The following is a 15,416-nucleotide window of genomic DNA, read 5'->3' as shown; positions in this document are numbered from 1 at the left end:
TTTTTTTAGAAGTATTTACCTGCAAGACAAAGAAAATGATTAGTGACCAAATGATCGCAGAAGGCCTACATTCAAGGACTCTGTTAAGGCGGTCATTGACGTCAATCTGTGACGTGATATTCGGGGCTTGATTTTAAAATCCGAGGATCACGTCACCAATGACCAGCTGAGCCAATCAGGTGCAGATGACGCACAGGCCTTATTACTATTTGAATGTGTTGTTTCGTTTTTTCATCTTGAATTTTAATTATTTTCAAAGCGAAGCATCTCAATTAAAATAAGTCATTAAAAGCTTATACATTAAATGAGTATGTAGTTATATATTTTATAAACTAGTAGAATATTTTCTTTTTTGTTTTTACAAGTATTGACAAGGCAACAAAAAGACAAAGTAGCTAAATTGTCACACATGACCTGCATTCAAAGACCGTAAATAAATAGTGTGATTCAGATTTAAATATCTATTGCTATATATCTACATCATATTTCTATTTCACATGTCATGTGAGTATTAAAGGTTTAGTCACATGACTCAGATTACCGTCAGTACAAACAATAACCTGCTCTTACAGGCCCAGCCTTTCTCTACTGCCCCCTCTCTTCCCTAGGGGGCAGTAGAGAGCAACATGAAGGCGCTGCTCGGAAGAAGAGCGAGAAAAGTGTCCGGTTGTTGTGGGGAGCGCAGCGTGTTAGTTTTGTTAGTTTCAACGACTCCATGAAGTCTGAGGTTCCAACGACGGCCATAGCGCTCCATCTCAGTGACACGGATTAAGCAGGACGTTGTATCTTTTTCATTGCGCTCCACACGTTTTTCAACAGAGTTGATTTTCTTATTGATATCTTTAATTTCTTCTAGCATATTTCCCAGCTTTGTTTCTAAAGCATCACTTCTTGTATTGATCAAGCTAGCAAGCATAGCAATAGCATCATCAGGGTTTGAGTTGCCAGTTGTCCGTGAGATATTTGGAAAAGGCTTCTTGGCGACTGGAGGCTTACTTGGGGTAACCGGGAGCGGGGGAAAATCCTCTTCGTCAGCCTCCGGTTGAGGAGCGCCTAGAGCCGCACCGACATAGTCGTGGTCTTTTTCAGAAGCAACAGTGCAGGTCTTATCCAACTTGTTGTGGTCACTGGTTCTTTTTTGGGCTGTTTTAGGCATCTTCCTTAGAGTAAGATAGTCTTACAGCGTAAAAAGTTCTTAACTGAGCGCTTGTATACACAGGAAATTGCAAAGCAAGAGTTCTTGTACTGAGAGCACGGCGTCGGACGTCTTACGCTATCGCCATCTTGGCTCTAAGCCAAGAGCGAGAAAAGTGTCCGGTTGTTGTGGGGAGCGCAGCGTGTTAGTTTTAGGGAAGCCAGCTGTTCGTTGTACTTGTTCAAAAGAGGAATAAAGTTGTTAAAGCATTTATCTGCCTCCTCCTTGCTTTTGCCCGCCAGCGGAGCAGAAACGATAGGAGCTTGTTACCAGCGAACGAGCCGAAATAGAGACCAGCCCGTTTAAAACCAGCCTCTGATTGGACTCTGAGCCAATCAGAGTCCACACATCCTCCTTTTCATAGAGGTCTTTAAGTAAAGACCCGGACTAAAAATTTACTTTTCATCCCGCATCGTGATGCTCGTAAATTAAGGAAGCATAACCTATCCTTAATGGCTTTTTTTCTTTTTTCTTTTTTGCTTTTGTTTTTTCTTAGAATAACTTACCTGCGATCCAACAAAATGATTAGGCCTACATTCAAGGACTCTGTTCAGGCGGTCATTGACGTCAATCTGTGACGTGGGATTCGGGGTTTGAGTTTAAAATCCGAGGATCACGTCACCAATGACCAGCTGAGCCAATCAGGTGCAGATGACGCACAGGCCTTATTACTATTTGAATGTGTTCTTGGGAAGCCAGCTGTTCGTTGTACTTGTTCAAAAGAGGAATAAAGTTAAAGCATTTATCTGCCTCATCCTTGCTTTTGCCCGCCAGCGGAGCAGAAACGATAGGAGCTTGTTACCAGCGAACGAGCCGAAATAGAGACCAGCCCGTTTAAAACCAGCCTCTGATTGGACTCTGAGCCAATCAGAGTCCACACATCCTCCTTTTCATACGGGTCTTTAAGTAAAGACCCGGACTAAAAATTAACTTTTCATCCCGCATCGTCATGCTCGTAAATTAAGGAAGCATAACCTATCCTTAATGGCTTTTTTTTTTTATTTTATTTTTTTTTTTTTAGAAGTATTTACCTGCAAGACAAAGAAAATGATTAGTGACCAAATGATCGCAGAAGGCCCACATTCAAGGACTCTGTTCAGGCGGTCATTGACGTCAATCTGTGACGTGTGATTCGGGATTTGAGTTTGAAATCCCAGGATCACGTCACCAATGACCAGCTGAGCCAATCAGGTGCAGATGACGCACAGGCCTTATTACTATTTGAATGTGTTGTTTCGTTTTGTCATCTTGAATTTTAATTATTTTCAAAGCGAAGCATCTCAATTAAAATAAGTCATTAAAAGCTTATACATTAAATGAGTATGTAGTTATATAATTTATGAACTAGTAGAATATTTTCTTTTTTGTTTTTACAAAAATTGACAAGGCAACAAAAAGACAAAGTAGCTAAATTGTCACACATGACCTGCATTCAAAGACCGTAAATAAATAGTGTGATTCAGATTTAAATATCTATTGCTACATATCTACATCATATTTCTATTTCACATGTCATGTGACTATTAAAGGTTTAGTCACATGACTCAGATTACCGTCAGTACAAACAATAACCTGCTCTTACAGGCCCAGCCTTTCTCCACTGCCCCCTCTGTTCCCTAGGGGGCAGCAGAGAGCAACATGTAGGCGCTGCGCGGAAGAAGAGCGAGAAAAGTGTCCGGTTGTTGTGGGGAGCGCAGCGTGTTAGTTTTAGGGAAGCCAGCTGTTCGTTGTACTTGTTCAAAAGAGGAATAAAGTTGTTAAAGCATTTATCTGCCTCCTCCTTGTTTTTGCCCGCCAGCGGAGCAGAAACGATAGGAGCTTGTTACCAGCGAACGAGCCGAAATAGAGACCAGCCCGTTTAAAACCAGCCTCTGATTGGACTCTGAGCCAATCAGAGTCCACACATCCTCCTTTTCATACAGGTCTTTAAGTAAAGACCCGGACTAAAAATTAACTTTTCTTCCCGCATCGTGATGCTCGTAAATTAAGGAAGCATAACCTATCCTTAATGGCTTTTTTTTTTTTTTTTTTTTTTTTAGAAGTATTTACCTGCAAGACAAAGAAAATGATTAGTGACCAAATGATCGCAGAAGGCCTACATTCAAGGACTCTGTTAAGGCGGTCATTGACGTCAATCTGTGACGTGATATTCGGGGCTTGATTTTAAAATCCGAGGATCACGTCACCAATGACCAGCTGAGCCAATCAGGTGCAGATGACGCACAGGCCTTATTACTATTTGAATGTGTTGTTTCGTTTTTTCATCTTGAATTTTAATTATTTTCAAAGCGAAGCATCTCAATTAAAATAAGTCATTAAAAGCTTATACATTAAATGAGTATGTAGTTATATATTTTATAAACTAGTAGAATATTTTCTTTTTTGTTTTTACAAATATTGACAAGGCAACAAAAAGACAAAGTAGCTAAATTGTCACACATGACCTGCATTCAAAGACCGTAAATAAATAGTGTGATTCAGATTTAAATATCTATTGCTATATATCTACATCATATTTCTATTTCACATGTCATGTGAGTATTAAAGGTTTAGTCACATGACTCAGATTACCGTCAGTACAAACAATAACCTGCTCTTACAGGCCCAGCCTTTCTCTACTGCCCCCTCTCTTCCCTAGGGGGCAGTAGAGAGCAACATGAAGGCGCTGCTCGGAAGAAGAGCGAGAAAAGTGTCCGGTTGTTGTGGGGAGCGCAGCGTGTTAGTTTTGTTAGTTTCAACGACTCCATGAAGTCTGAGGTTCCAACGACGGCCATAGCGCTCCATCTCAGTGACACGGATTAAGCAGGACGTTGTATCTTTTTCATTGCGCTCCACACGTTTTTCAACAGAGTTGATTTTCTTATTGATATCTTTAATTTCTTCTAGCATATTTCCCAGCTTTGTTTCTAAAGCATCACTTCTTGTATTGATCAAGCTAGCAAGCATAGCAATAGCATCATCAGGGTTTGAGTTGCCAGTTGTCCGTGAGATATTTGGAAAAGGCTTCTTGGCGACTGGAGGCTTACTTGGGGTAACCGGGAGCGGGGGAAAATCCTCTTCGTCAGCCTCCGGTTGAGGAGCGCCTAGAGCCGCACCGACATAGTCGTGGTCTTTTTCAGAAGCAACAGTGCAGGTCTTATCCAACTTGTTGTGGTCACTGGTTCTTTTTTGGGCTGTTTTAGGCATCTTCCTTAGAGTAAGATAGTCTTACAGCGTAAAAAGTTCTTAACTGAGCGCTTGTATACACAGGAAATTGCAAAGCAAGAGTTCTTGTACTGAGAGCACGGCGTCGGACGTCTTACGCTATCGCCATCTTGGCTCTAAGCCAAGAGCGAGAAAAGTGTCCGGTTGTTGTGGGGAGCGCAGCGTGTTAGTTTTAGGGAAGCCAGCTGTTCGTTGTACTTGTTCAAAAGAGGAATAAAGTTGTTAAAGCATTTATCTGCCTCCTCCTTGCTTTTGCCCGCCAGCGGAGCAGAAACGATAGGAGCTTGTTACCAGCGAACGAGCCGAAATAGAGACCAGCCCGTTTAAAACCAGCCTCTGATTGGACTCTGAGCCAATCAGAGTCCACACATCCTCCTTTTCATAGAGGTCTTTAAGTAAAGACCCGGACTAAAAATTTACTTTTCATCCCGCATCGTGATGCTCGTAAATTAAGGAAGCATAACCTATCCTTAATGGCTTTTTTTCTTTTTTCTTTTTTGCTTTTGTTTTTTCTTAGAATAACTTACCTGCGATCCAACAAAATGATTAGGCCTACATTCAAGGACTCTGTTCAGGCGGTCATTGACGTCAATCTGTGACGTGGGATTCGGGGTTTGAGTTTAAAATCCGAGGATCACGTCACCAATGACCAGCTGAGCCAATCAGGTGCAGATGACGCACAGGCCTTATTACTATTTGAATGTGTTCTTGGGAAGCCAGCTGTTCGTTGTACTTGTTCAAAAGAGGAATAAAGTTAAAGCATTTATCTGCCTCATCCTTGCTTTTGCCCGCCAGCGGAGCAGAAACGATAGGAGCTTGTTACCAGCGAACGAGCCGAAATAGAGACCAGCCCGTTTAAAACCAGCCTCTGATTGGACTCTGAGCCAATCAGAGTCCACACATCCTCCTTTTCATAGAGGTCTTTAAGTAAAGACCCGGACTAAAAATTTACTTTTCATCCCGCATCGTGATGCTCGTAAATTAAGGAAGCATAACCTATCCTTAATGGCTTTTTTTCTTTTTTCTTTTTTGCTTTTGTTTTTTCTTAGAATAACTTACCTGCGATCCAACAAAATGATTAGGCCTACATTCAAGGACTCTGTTCAGGCAGTCATTGACGTCAATCTGTGACGTGGGATTCGGGGTTTGAGTTTAAAATCCGAGGATCACGTCACCAATGACCAGCTGAGCCAATCAGGTGCAGATGACGCACAGGCCTTATTACTATTTGAATGTGTTCTTGGGAAGCCAGCTGTTCGTTGTACTTGTTCAAAAGAGGAATAAAGTTAAAGCATTTATCTGCCTCATCCTTGCTTTTGCCCGCCAGCGGAGCAGAAACGATAGGAGCTTGTTACCAGCGAACGAGCCGAAATAGAGACCAGCCCGTTTAAAACCAGCCTCTGATTGGACTCTGAGCCAATCAGAGTCCACACATCCTCCTTTTCATACGGGTCTTTAAGTAAAGACCCGGACTAAAAATTAACTTTTCATCCCGCATCGTCATGCTCGTAAATTAAGGAAGCATAACCTATCCTTAATGGCTTTTTTTTTTATTTTTTATTTTTTTTTTAGAAGTATTTACCTGCAAGACAAAGAAAATGATTAGTGACCAAATGATCGCAGAAGGCCCACATTCAAGGACTCTGTTCAGGCGGTCATTGACGTCAATCTGTGACGTGTGATTCGGGATTTGAGTTTGAAATCCCAGGATCACGTCACCAATGACCAGCTGAGCCAATCAGGTGCAGATGACGCACAGGCCTTATTACTATTTGAATGTGTTGTTTCGTTTTGTCATCTTGAATTTTAATTATTTTCAAAGCGAAGCATCTCAATTAAAATAAGTCATTAAAAGCTTATACATTAAATGAGTATGTAGTTATATAATTTATGAACTAGTAGAATATTTTCTTTTTTGTTTTTACAAAAATTGACAAGGCAACAAAAAGACAAAGTAGCTAAATTGTCACACATGACCTGCATTCAAAGACCGTAAATAAATAGTGTGATTCAGATTTAAATATCTATTGCTACATATCTACATCATATTTCTATTTCACATGTCATGTGACTATTAAAGGTTTAGTCACATGACTCAGATTACCGTCAGTACAAACAATAACCTGCTCTTACAGGCCCAGCCTTTCTCCACTGCCCCCTCTGTTCCCTAGGGGGCAGCAGAGAGCAACATGTAGGCGCTGCGCGGAAGAAGAGCGAGAAAAGTGTCCGGTTGTTGTGGGGAGCGCAGCGTGTTAGTTTTAGGGAAGCCAGCTGTTCGTTGTACTTGTTCAAAAGAGGAATAAAGTTGTTAAAGCATTTATCTGCCTCCTCCTTGTTTTTGCCCGCCAGCGGAGCAGAAACGATAGGAGCTTGTTACCAGCGAACGAGCCGAAATAGAGACCAGCCCGTTTAAAACCAGCCTCTGATTGGACTCTGAGCCAATCAGAGTCCACACATCCTCCTTTTCATACGGGTCTTTAAGTAAAGACCCGGACTAAAAATTAACTTTTCATCCCGCATCGTCATGCTCGTAAATTAAGGAAGCATAACCTATCCTTAATGGCTTTTTTTTTTATTTTATTAATTTTTTTTTAGAAGTATTTACCTGCAAGACAAAGAAAATGATTAGTGACCAAATGATCGCAGAAGGCCCACATTCAAGGACTCTGTTCAGGCGGTCATTGACGTCAATCTGTGACGTGTGATTCGGGATTTGAGTTTGAAATCCCAGGATCACGTCACCAATGACCAGCTGAGCCAATCAGGTGCAGATGACGCACAGGCCTTATTACTATTTGAATGTGTTGTTTCGTTTTGTCATCTTGAATTTTAATTATTTTCAAAGCGAAGCATCTCAATTAAAATAAGTCATTAAAAGCTTATACATTAAATGAGTATGTAGTTATATAATTTATGAACTAGTAGAATATTTTCTTTTTTGTTTTTACAAAAATTGACAAGGCAACAAAAAGACAAAGTAGCTAAATTGTCACACATGACCTGCATTCAAAGACCGTAAATAAATAGTGTGATTCAGATTTAAATATCTATTGCTACATATCTACATCATATTTCTATTTCACATGTCATGTGACTATTAAAGGTTTAGTCACATGACTCAGATTACCGTCAGTACAAACAATAACCTGCTCTTACAGGCCCAGCCTTTCTCCACTGCCCCCTCTGTTCCCTAGGGGGCAGCAGAGAGCAACATGTAGGCGCTGCGCGGAAGAAGAGCGAGAAAAGTGTCCGGTTGTTGTGGGGAGCGCAGCGTGTTAGTTTTAGGGAAGCCAGCTGTTCGTTGTACTTGTTCAAAAGAGGAATAAAGTTGTTAAAGCATTTATCTGCCTCCTCCTTGCTTTTGCCCGCCAGCGGAGCAGAAACGATAGGAGCTTGTTACCAGCGAACGAGCCGAAATAGAGACCAGCCCGTTTAAAACCAGCCTCTGATTGGACTCTGAGCCAATCAGAGTCCACACATCCTCCTTTTCATACGGGTCTTTAAGTAAAGACCCGGACTAAAAATTTACTTTTCATCCCGCATCGTGATGCTCGTAAATTAAGGAAGCATAACCTATCCTTAATGGCTTTTTTTCTTTTTTTCTTTTTTGCTTTTGTTTTTTCTTAGAATAACTTACCTGCGATCCAACAAAATGATTAGGCCTACATTCAAGGACTCTGTTCAGGCGGTCATTGACGTCAATCTGTGACGTGGGATTCGGGGTTTGAGTTTAAAATCCGAGGATCACGTCACCAATGACCAGCTGAGCCAATCAGGTGCAGATGACGCACAGGCCTTATTACTATTTGAATGTGTTCTTGGGAAGCCAGCTGTTCGTTGTACTTGTTCAAAAGAGGAATAAAGTTAAAGCATTTATCTGCCTCATCCTTGCTTTTGCCCGCCAGCGGAGCAGAAACGATAGGAGCTTGTTACCAGCGAACGAGCCGAAATAGAGACCAGCCCGTTTAAAACCAGCCTCTGATTGGACTCTGAGCCAATCAGAGTCCACACATCCTCCTTTTCATACGGGTCTTTAAGTAAAGACCCGGACTAAAAATTAACTTTTCATCCCGCATCGTCATGCTCGTAAATTAAGGAAGCATAACCTATCCTTAATGGCTTTTTTTTTTTATTTTATTAATTTTTTTTTTAGAAGTATTTACCTGCAAGACAAAGAAAATGATTAGTGACCAAATGATCGCAGAAGGCCCACATTCAAGGACTCTGTTCAGGCGGTCATTGACGTCAATCTGTGACGTGTGATTCGGGATTTGAGTTTGAAATCCCAGGATCACGTCACCAATGACCAGCTGAGCCAATCAGGTGCAGATGACGCACAGGCCTTATTACTATTTGAATGTGTTGTTTCGTTTTGTCATCTTGAATTTTAATTATTTTCAAAGCGAAGCATCTCAATTAAAATAAGTCATTAAAAGCTTATACATTAAATGAGTATGTAGTTATATAATTTATGAACTAGTAGAATATTTTCTTTTTTGTTTTTACAAAAATTGACAAGGCAACAAAAAGACAAAGTAGCTAAATTGTCACACATGACCTGCATTCAAAGACCGTAAATAAATAGTGTGATTCAGATTTAAATATCTATTGCTACATATCTACATCATATTTCTATTTCACATGTCATGTGACTACTAAAGGTTTAGTCACATGACTCAGATTACCGTCAGTACAAACAATAACCTGCTCTTACAGGCCCAGCCTTTCTCCACTGCCCCCTCTGTTCCCTAGGGGGCAGCAGAGAGCAACATGTAGGCGCTGCGCGGAAGAAGAGCGAGAAAAGTGTCCGGTTGTTGTGGGGAGCGCAGCGTGTTAGTTTTAGGGAAGCCAGCTGTTCGTTGTACTTGTTCAAAAGAGGAATAAAGTTGTTAAAGCATTTATCTGCCTCCTCCTTGCTTTTGCCCGCCAGCGGAGCAGAAACGATAGGAGCTTGTTACCAGCGAACGAGCCGAAATAGAGACCAGCCCGTTTAAAACCAGCCTCTGATTGGACTCTGAGCCAATCAGAGTCCACACATCCTCCTTTTCATAGAGGTCTTTAAGTAAAGACCCGGACTAAAAATTTACTTTTCATCCCGCATCGTGATGCTCGTAAATTAAGGAAGCATAACCTATCCTTAATGGCTTTTTTTCTTTTTTGCTTTTGTTTTTTCTTAGAATAACTTACCTGCGATCCAACAAAATGATTAGGCCTACATTCAAGGACTCTGTTCAGGCGGTCATTGACGTCAATCTGTGACGTGGGATTCGGGGTTTGAGTTTAAAATCCGAGGATCACGTCACCAATGACCAGCTGAGCCAATCAGGTGCAGATGACGCACAGGCCTTATTACTATTTGAATGTGTTCTTGGGAAGCCAGCTGTTCGTTGTACTTGTTCAAAAGAGGAATAAAGTTAAAGCATTTATCTGCCTCATCCTTGCTTTTGCCCGCCAGCGGAGCAGAAACGATAGGAGCTTGTTACCAGCGAACGAGCCGAAATAGAGACCAGCCCGTTTAAAACCAGCCTCTGATTGGACTCTGAGCCAATCAGAGTCCACACATCCTCCTTTTCATACGGGTCTTTAAGTAAAGACCCGGACTAAAAATTAACTTTTCATCCCGCATCGTCATGCTCGTAAATTAAGGAAGCATAACCTATCCTTAATGGCTTTTTTTTTTATTTTTTATTTTTTTTTTAGAAGTATTTACCTGCAAGACAAAGAAAATGATTAGTGACCAAATGATCGCAGAAGGCCCACATTCAAGGACTCTGTTCAGGCGGTCATTGACGTCAATCTGTGACGTGTGATTCGGGATTTGAGTTTGAAATCCCAGGATCACGTCACCAATGACCAGCTGAGCCAATCAGGTGCAGATGACGCACAGGCCTTATTACTATTTGAATGTGTTGTTTCGTTTTGTCATCTTGAATTTTAATTATTTTCAAAGCGAAGCATCTCAATTAAAATAAGTCATTAAAAGCTTATACATTAAATGAGTATGTAGTTATATAATTTATGAACTAGTAGAATATTTTCTTTTTTGTTTTTACAAAAATTGACAAGGCAACAAAAAGACAAAGTAGCTAAATTGTCACACATGACCTGCATTCAAAGACCGTACATAAATAGTGTGATTCAGATTTAAATATCTATTGCTACATATCTACATCATATTTCTATTTCACATGTCATGTGACTATTAAAGGTTTAGTCACATGACTCAGATTACCGTCAGTACAAACAATAACCTGCTCTTACAGGCCCAGCCTTTCTCCACTGCCCCCTCTGTTCCCTAGGGGGCAGCAGAGAGCAACATGTAGGCGCTGCGCGGAAGAAGAGCGAGAAAAGTGTCCGGTTGTTGTGGGGAGCGCAGCGTGTTAGTTTTAGGGAAGCCAGCTGTTCGTTGTACTTGTTCAAAAGAGGAATAAAGTTGTTAAAGCATTTATCTGCCTCCTCCTTGTTTTTGCCCGCCAGCGGAGCAGAAACGATAGGAGCTTGTTACCAGCGAACGAGCCGAAATAGAGACCAGCCCGTTTAAAACCAGCCTCTGATTGGACTCTGAGCCAATCAGAGTCCACACATCCTCCTTTTCATACGGGTCTTTAAGTAAAGACCCGGACTAAAAATTAACTTTTCATCCCGCATCGTCATGCTCGTAAATTAAGGAAGCATAACCTATCCTTAATGGCTTTTTTTTTTATTTTATTAATTTTTTTTTAGAAGTATTTACCTGCAAGACAAAGAAAATGATTAGTGACCAAATGATCGCAGAAGGCCCACATTCAAGGACTCTGTTCAGGCGGTCATTGACGTCAATCTGTGACGTGTGATTCGGGATTTGAGTTTGAAATCCCAGGATCACGTCACCAATGACCAGCTGAGCCAATCAGGTGCAGATGACGCACAGGCCTTATTACTATTTGAATGTGTTGTTTCGTTTTGTCATCTTGAATTTTAATTATTTTCAAAGCGAAGCATCTCAATTAAAATAAGTCATTAAAAGCTTATACATTAAATGAGTATGTAGTTATATAATTTATGAACTAGTAGAATATTTTCTTTTTTGTTTTTACAAAAATTGACAAGGCAACAAAAAGACAAAGTAGCTAAATTGTCACACATGACCTGCATTCAAAGACCGTAAATAAATAGTGTGATTCAGATTTAAATATCTATTGCTACATATCTACATCATATTTCTATTTCACATGTCATGTGACTACTAAAGGTTTAGTCACATGACTCAGATTACCGTCAGTACAAACAATAACCTGCTCTTACAGGCCCAGCCTTTCTCCACTGCCCCCTCTGTTCCCTAGGGGGCAGCAGAGAGCAACATGTAGGCGCTGCGCGGAAGAAGAGCGAGAAAAGTGTCCGGTTGTTGTGGGGAGCGCAGCGTGTTAGTTTTAGGGAAGCCAGCTGTTCGTTGTACTTGTTCAAAAGAGGAATAAAGTTGTTAAAGCATTTATCTGCCTCCTCCTTGCTTTTGCCCGCCAGCGGAGCAGAAACGATAGGAGCTTGTTACCAGCGAACGAGCCGAAATAGAGACCAGCCCGTTTAAAACCAGCCTCTGATTGGACTCTGAGCCAATCAGAGTCCACACATCCTCCTTTTCATACGGGTCTTTAAGTAAAGACCCGGACTAAAAATTTACTTTTCATCCCGCATCGTGATGCTCGTAAATTAAGGAAGCATAACCTATCCTTAATGGCTTTTTTTCTTTTTTTCTTTTTTGCTTTTGTTTTTTCTTAGAATAACTTACCTGCGATCCAACAAAATGATTAGGCCTACATTCAAGGACTCTGTTCAGGCGGTCATTGACGTCAATCTGTGACGTGGGATTCGGGGTTTGAGTTTAAAATCCGAGGATCACGTCACCAATGACCAGCTGAGCCAATCAGGTGCAGATGACGCACAGGCCTTATTACTATTTGAATGTGTTCTTGGGAAGCCAGCTGTTCGTTGTACTTGTTCAAAAGAGGAATAAAGTTAAAGCATTTATCTGCCTCATCCTTGCTTTTGCCCGCCAGCGGAGCAGAAACGATAGGAGCTTGTTACCAGCGAACGAGCCGAAATAGAGACCAGCCCGTTTAAAACCAGCCTCTGATTGGACTCTGAGCCAATCAGAGTCCACACATCCTCCTTTTCATACGGGTCTTTAAGTAAAGACCCGGACTAAAAATTAACTTTTCATCCCGCATCGTCATGCTCGTAAATTAAGGAAGCATAACCTATCCTTAATGGCTTTTTTTTTTTATTTTATTAATTTTTTTTTTAGAAGTATTTACCTGCAAGACAAAGAAAATGATTAGTGACCAAATGATCGCAGAAGGCCCACATTCAAGGACTCTGTTCAGGCGGTCATTGACGTCAATCTGTGACGTGTGATTCGGGATTTGAGTTTGAAATCCCAGGATCACGTCACCAATGACCAGCTGAGCCAATCAGGTGCAGATGACGCACAGGCCTTATTACTATTTGAATGTGTTGTTTCGTTTTGTCATCTTGAATTTTAATTATTTTCAAAGCGAAGCATCTCAATTAAAATAAGTCATTAAAAGCTTATACATTAAATGAGTATGTAGTTATATAATTTATGAACTAGTAGAATATTTTCTTTTTTGTTTTTACAAAAATTGACAAGGCAACAAAAAGACAAAGTAGCTAAATTGTCACACATGACCTGCATTCAAAGACCGTAAATAAATAGTGTGATTCAGATTTAAATATCTATTGCTACATATCTACATCATATTTCTATTTCACATGTCATGTGACTACTAAAGGTTTAGTCACATGACTCAGATTACCGTCAGTACAAACAATAACCTGCTCTTACAGGCCCAGCCTTTCTCCACTGCCCCCTCTGTTCCCTAGGGGGCAGCAGAGAGCAACATGTAGGCGCTGCGCGGAAGAAGAGCGAGAAAAGTGTCCGGTTGTTGTGGGGAGCGCAGCGTGTTAGTTTTAGGGAAGCCAGCTGTTCGTTGTACTTGTTCAAAAGAGGAATAAAGTTGTTAAAGCATTTATCTGCCTCCTCCTTGCTTTTGCCCGCCAGCGGAGCAGAAACGATAGGAGCTTGTTACCAGCGAACGAGCCGAAATAGAGACCAGCCCGTTTAAAACCAGCCTCTGATTGGACTCTGAGCCAATCAGAGTCCACACATCCTCCTTTTCATAGAGGTCTTTAAGTAAAGACCCGGACTAAAAATTTACTTTTCATCCCGCATCGTGATGCTCGTAAATTAAGGAAGCATAACCTATCCTTAATGGCTTTTTTTCTTTTTTGCTTTTGTTTTTTCTTAGAATAACTTACCTGCGATCCAACAAAATGATTAGGCCTACATTCAAGGACTCTGTTCAGGCGGTCATTGACGTCAATCTGTGACGTGGGATTCGGGGTTTGAGTTTAAAATCCGAGGATCACGTCACCAATGACCAGCTGAGCCAATCAGGTGCAGATGACGCACAGGCCTTATTACTATTTGAATGTGTTCTTGGGAAGCCAGCTGTTCGTTGTACTTGTTCAAAAGAGGAATAAAGTTAAAGCATTTATCTGCCTCATCCTTGCTTTTGCCCGCCAGCGGAGCAGAAACGATAGGAGCTTGTTACCAGCGAACGAGCCGAAATAGAGACCAGCCCGTTTAAAACCAGCCTCTGATTGGACTCTGAGCCAATCAGAGTCCACACATCCTCCTTTTCATACGGGTCTTTAAGTAAAGACCCGGACTAAAAATTAACTTTTCATCCCGCATCGTCATGCTCGTAAATTAAGGAAGCATAACCTATCCTTAATGGCTTTTTTTTTTTATTTTATTTTTTTTTTTTTAGAAGTATTTACCTGCAAGACAAAGAAAATGATTAGTGACCAAATGATCGCAGAAGGCCCACATTCAAGGACTCTGTTCAGGCGGTCATTGACGTCAATCTGTGACGTGTGATTCGGGATTTGAGTTTGAAATCCCAGGATCACGTCACCAATGACCAGCTGAGCCAATCAGGTGCAGATGACGCACAGGCCTTATTACTATTTGAATGTGTTGTTTCGTTTTGTCATCTTGAATTTTAATTATTTTCAAAGCGAAGCATCTCAATTAAAATAAGTCATTAAAAGCTTATACATTAAATGAGTATGTAGTTATATAATTTATGAACTAGTAGAATATTTTCTTTTTTGTTTTTACAAAAATTGACAAGGCAACAAAAAGACAAAGTAGCTAAATTGTCACACATGACCTGCATTCAAAGACCGTAAATAAATAGTGTGATTCAGATTTAAATATCTATTGCTACATATCTACATCATATTTCTATTTCACATGTCATGTGACTATTAAAGGTTTAGTCACATGACTCAGATTACCGTCAGTACAAACAATAACCTGCTCTTACAGGCCCAGCCTTTCTCCACTGCCCCCTCTGTTCCCTAGGGGGCAGCAGAGAGCAACATGTAGGCGCTGCGCGGAAGAAGAGCGAGAAAAGTGTCCGGTTGTTGTGGGGAGCGCAGCGTGTTAGTTTTAGGGAAGCCAGCTGTTCGTTGTACTTGTTCAAAAGAGGAATAAAGTTGTTAAAGCATTTATCTGCCTCCTCCTTGCTTTTGCCCGCCAGCGGAGCAGAAACGATAGGAGCTTGTTACCAGCGAACGAGCCGAAATAGAGACCAGCCCGTTTAAAACCAGCCTCTGATTGGACTCTGAGCCAATCAGAGTCCACACATCCTCCTTTTCATAGAGGTCTTTAAGTAAAGACCCGGACTAAAAATTTACTTTTCATCCCGCATCGTGATGCTCGTAAATTAAGGAAGCATAACCTATCCTTAATGGCTTTTTTTCTTTTTTGCTTTTGTTTTTTCTTAGAATAACTTACCTGCGATCCAACAAAATGATTAGGCCTACATTCAAGGACTCTGTTCAGGCGGTCATTGACGTCAATCTGTGACGTGGGATTCGGGGTTTGAGTTTAAAATCCGAGGATCACGTCACCAATGACCAGCTGAGCCAATCAGGTGCAGATGACGCA

The sequence above is a fragment of the Poecilia mexicana genome, unplaced genomic scaffold, assembly GCF_051168715.1.
Source record: "Poecilia mexicana isolate PSO_F unplaced genomic scaffold, ASM5116871v1 scaffold_8, whole genome shotgun sequence".
Lineage (NCBI taxonomy): Eukaryota > Metazoa > Chordata > Actinopteri > Cyprinodontiformes > Poeciliidae > Poecilia > Poecilia mexicana.
This window is presented reverse-complemented; position numbering follows the sequence as displayed.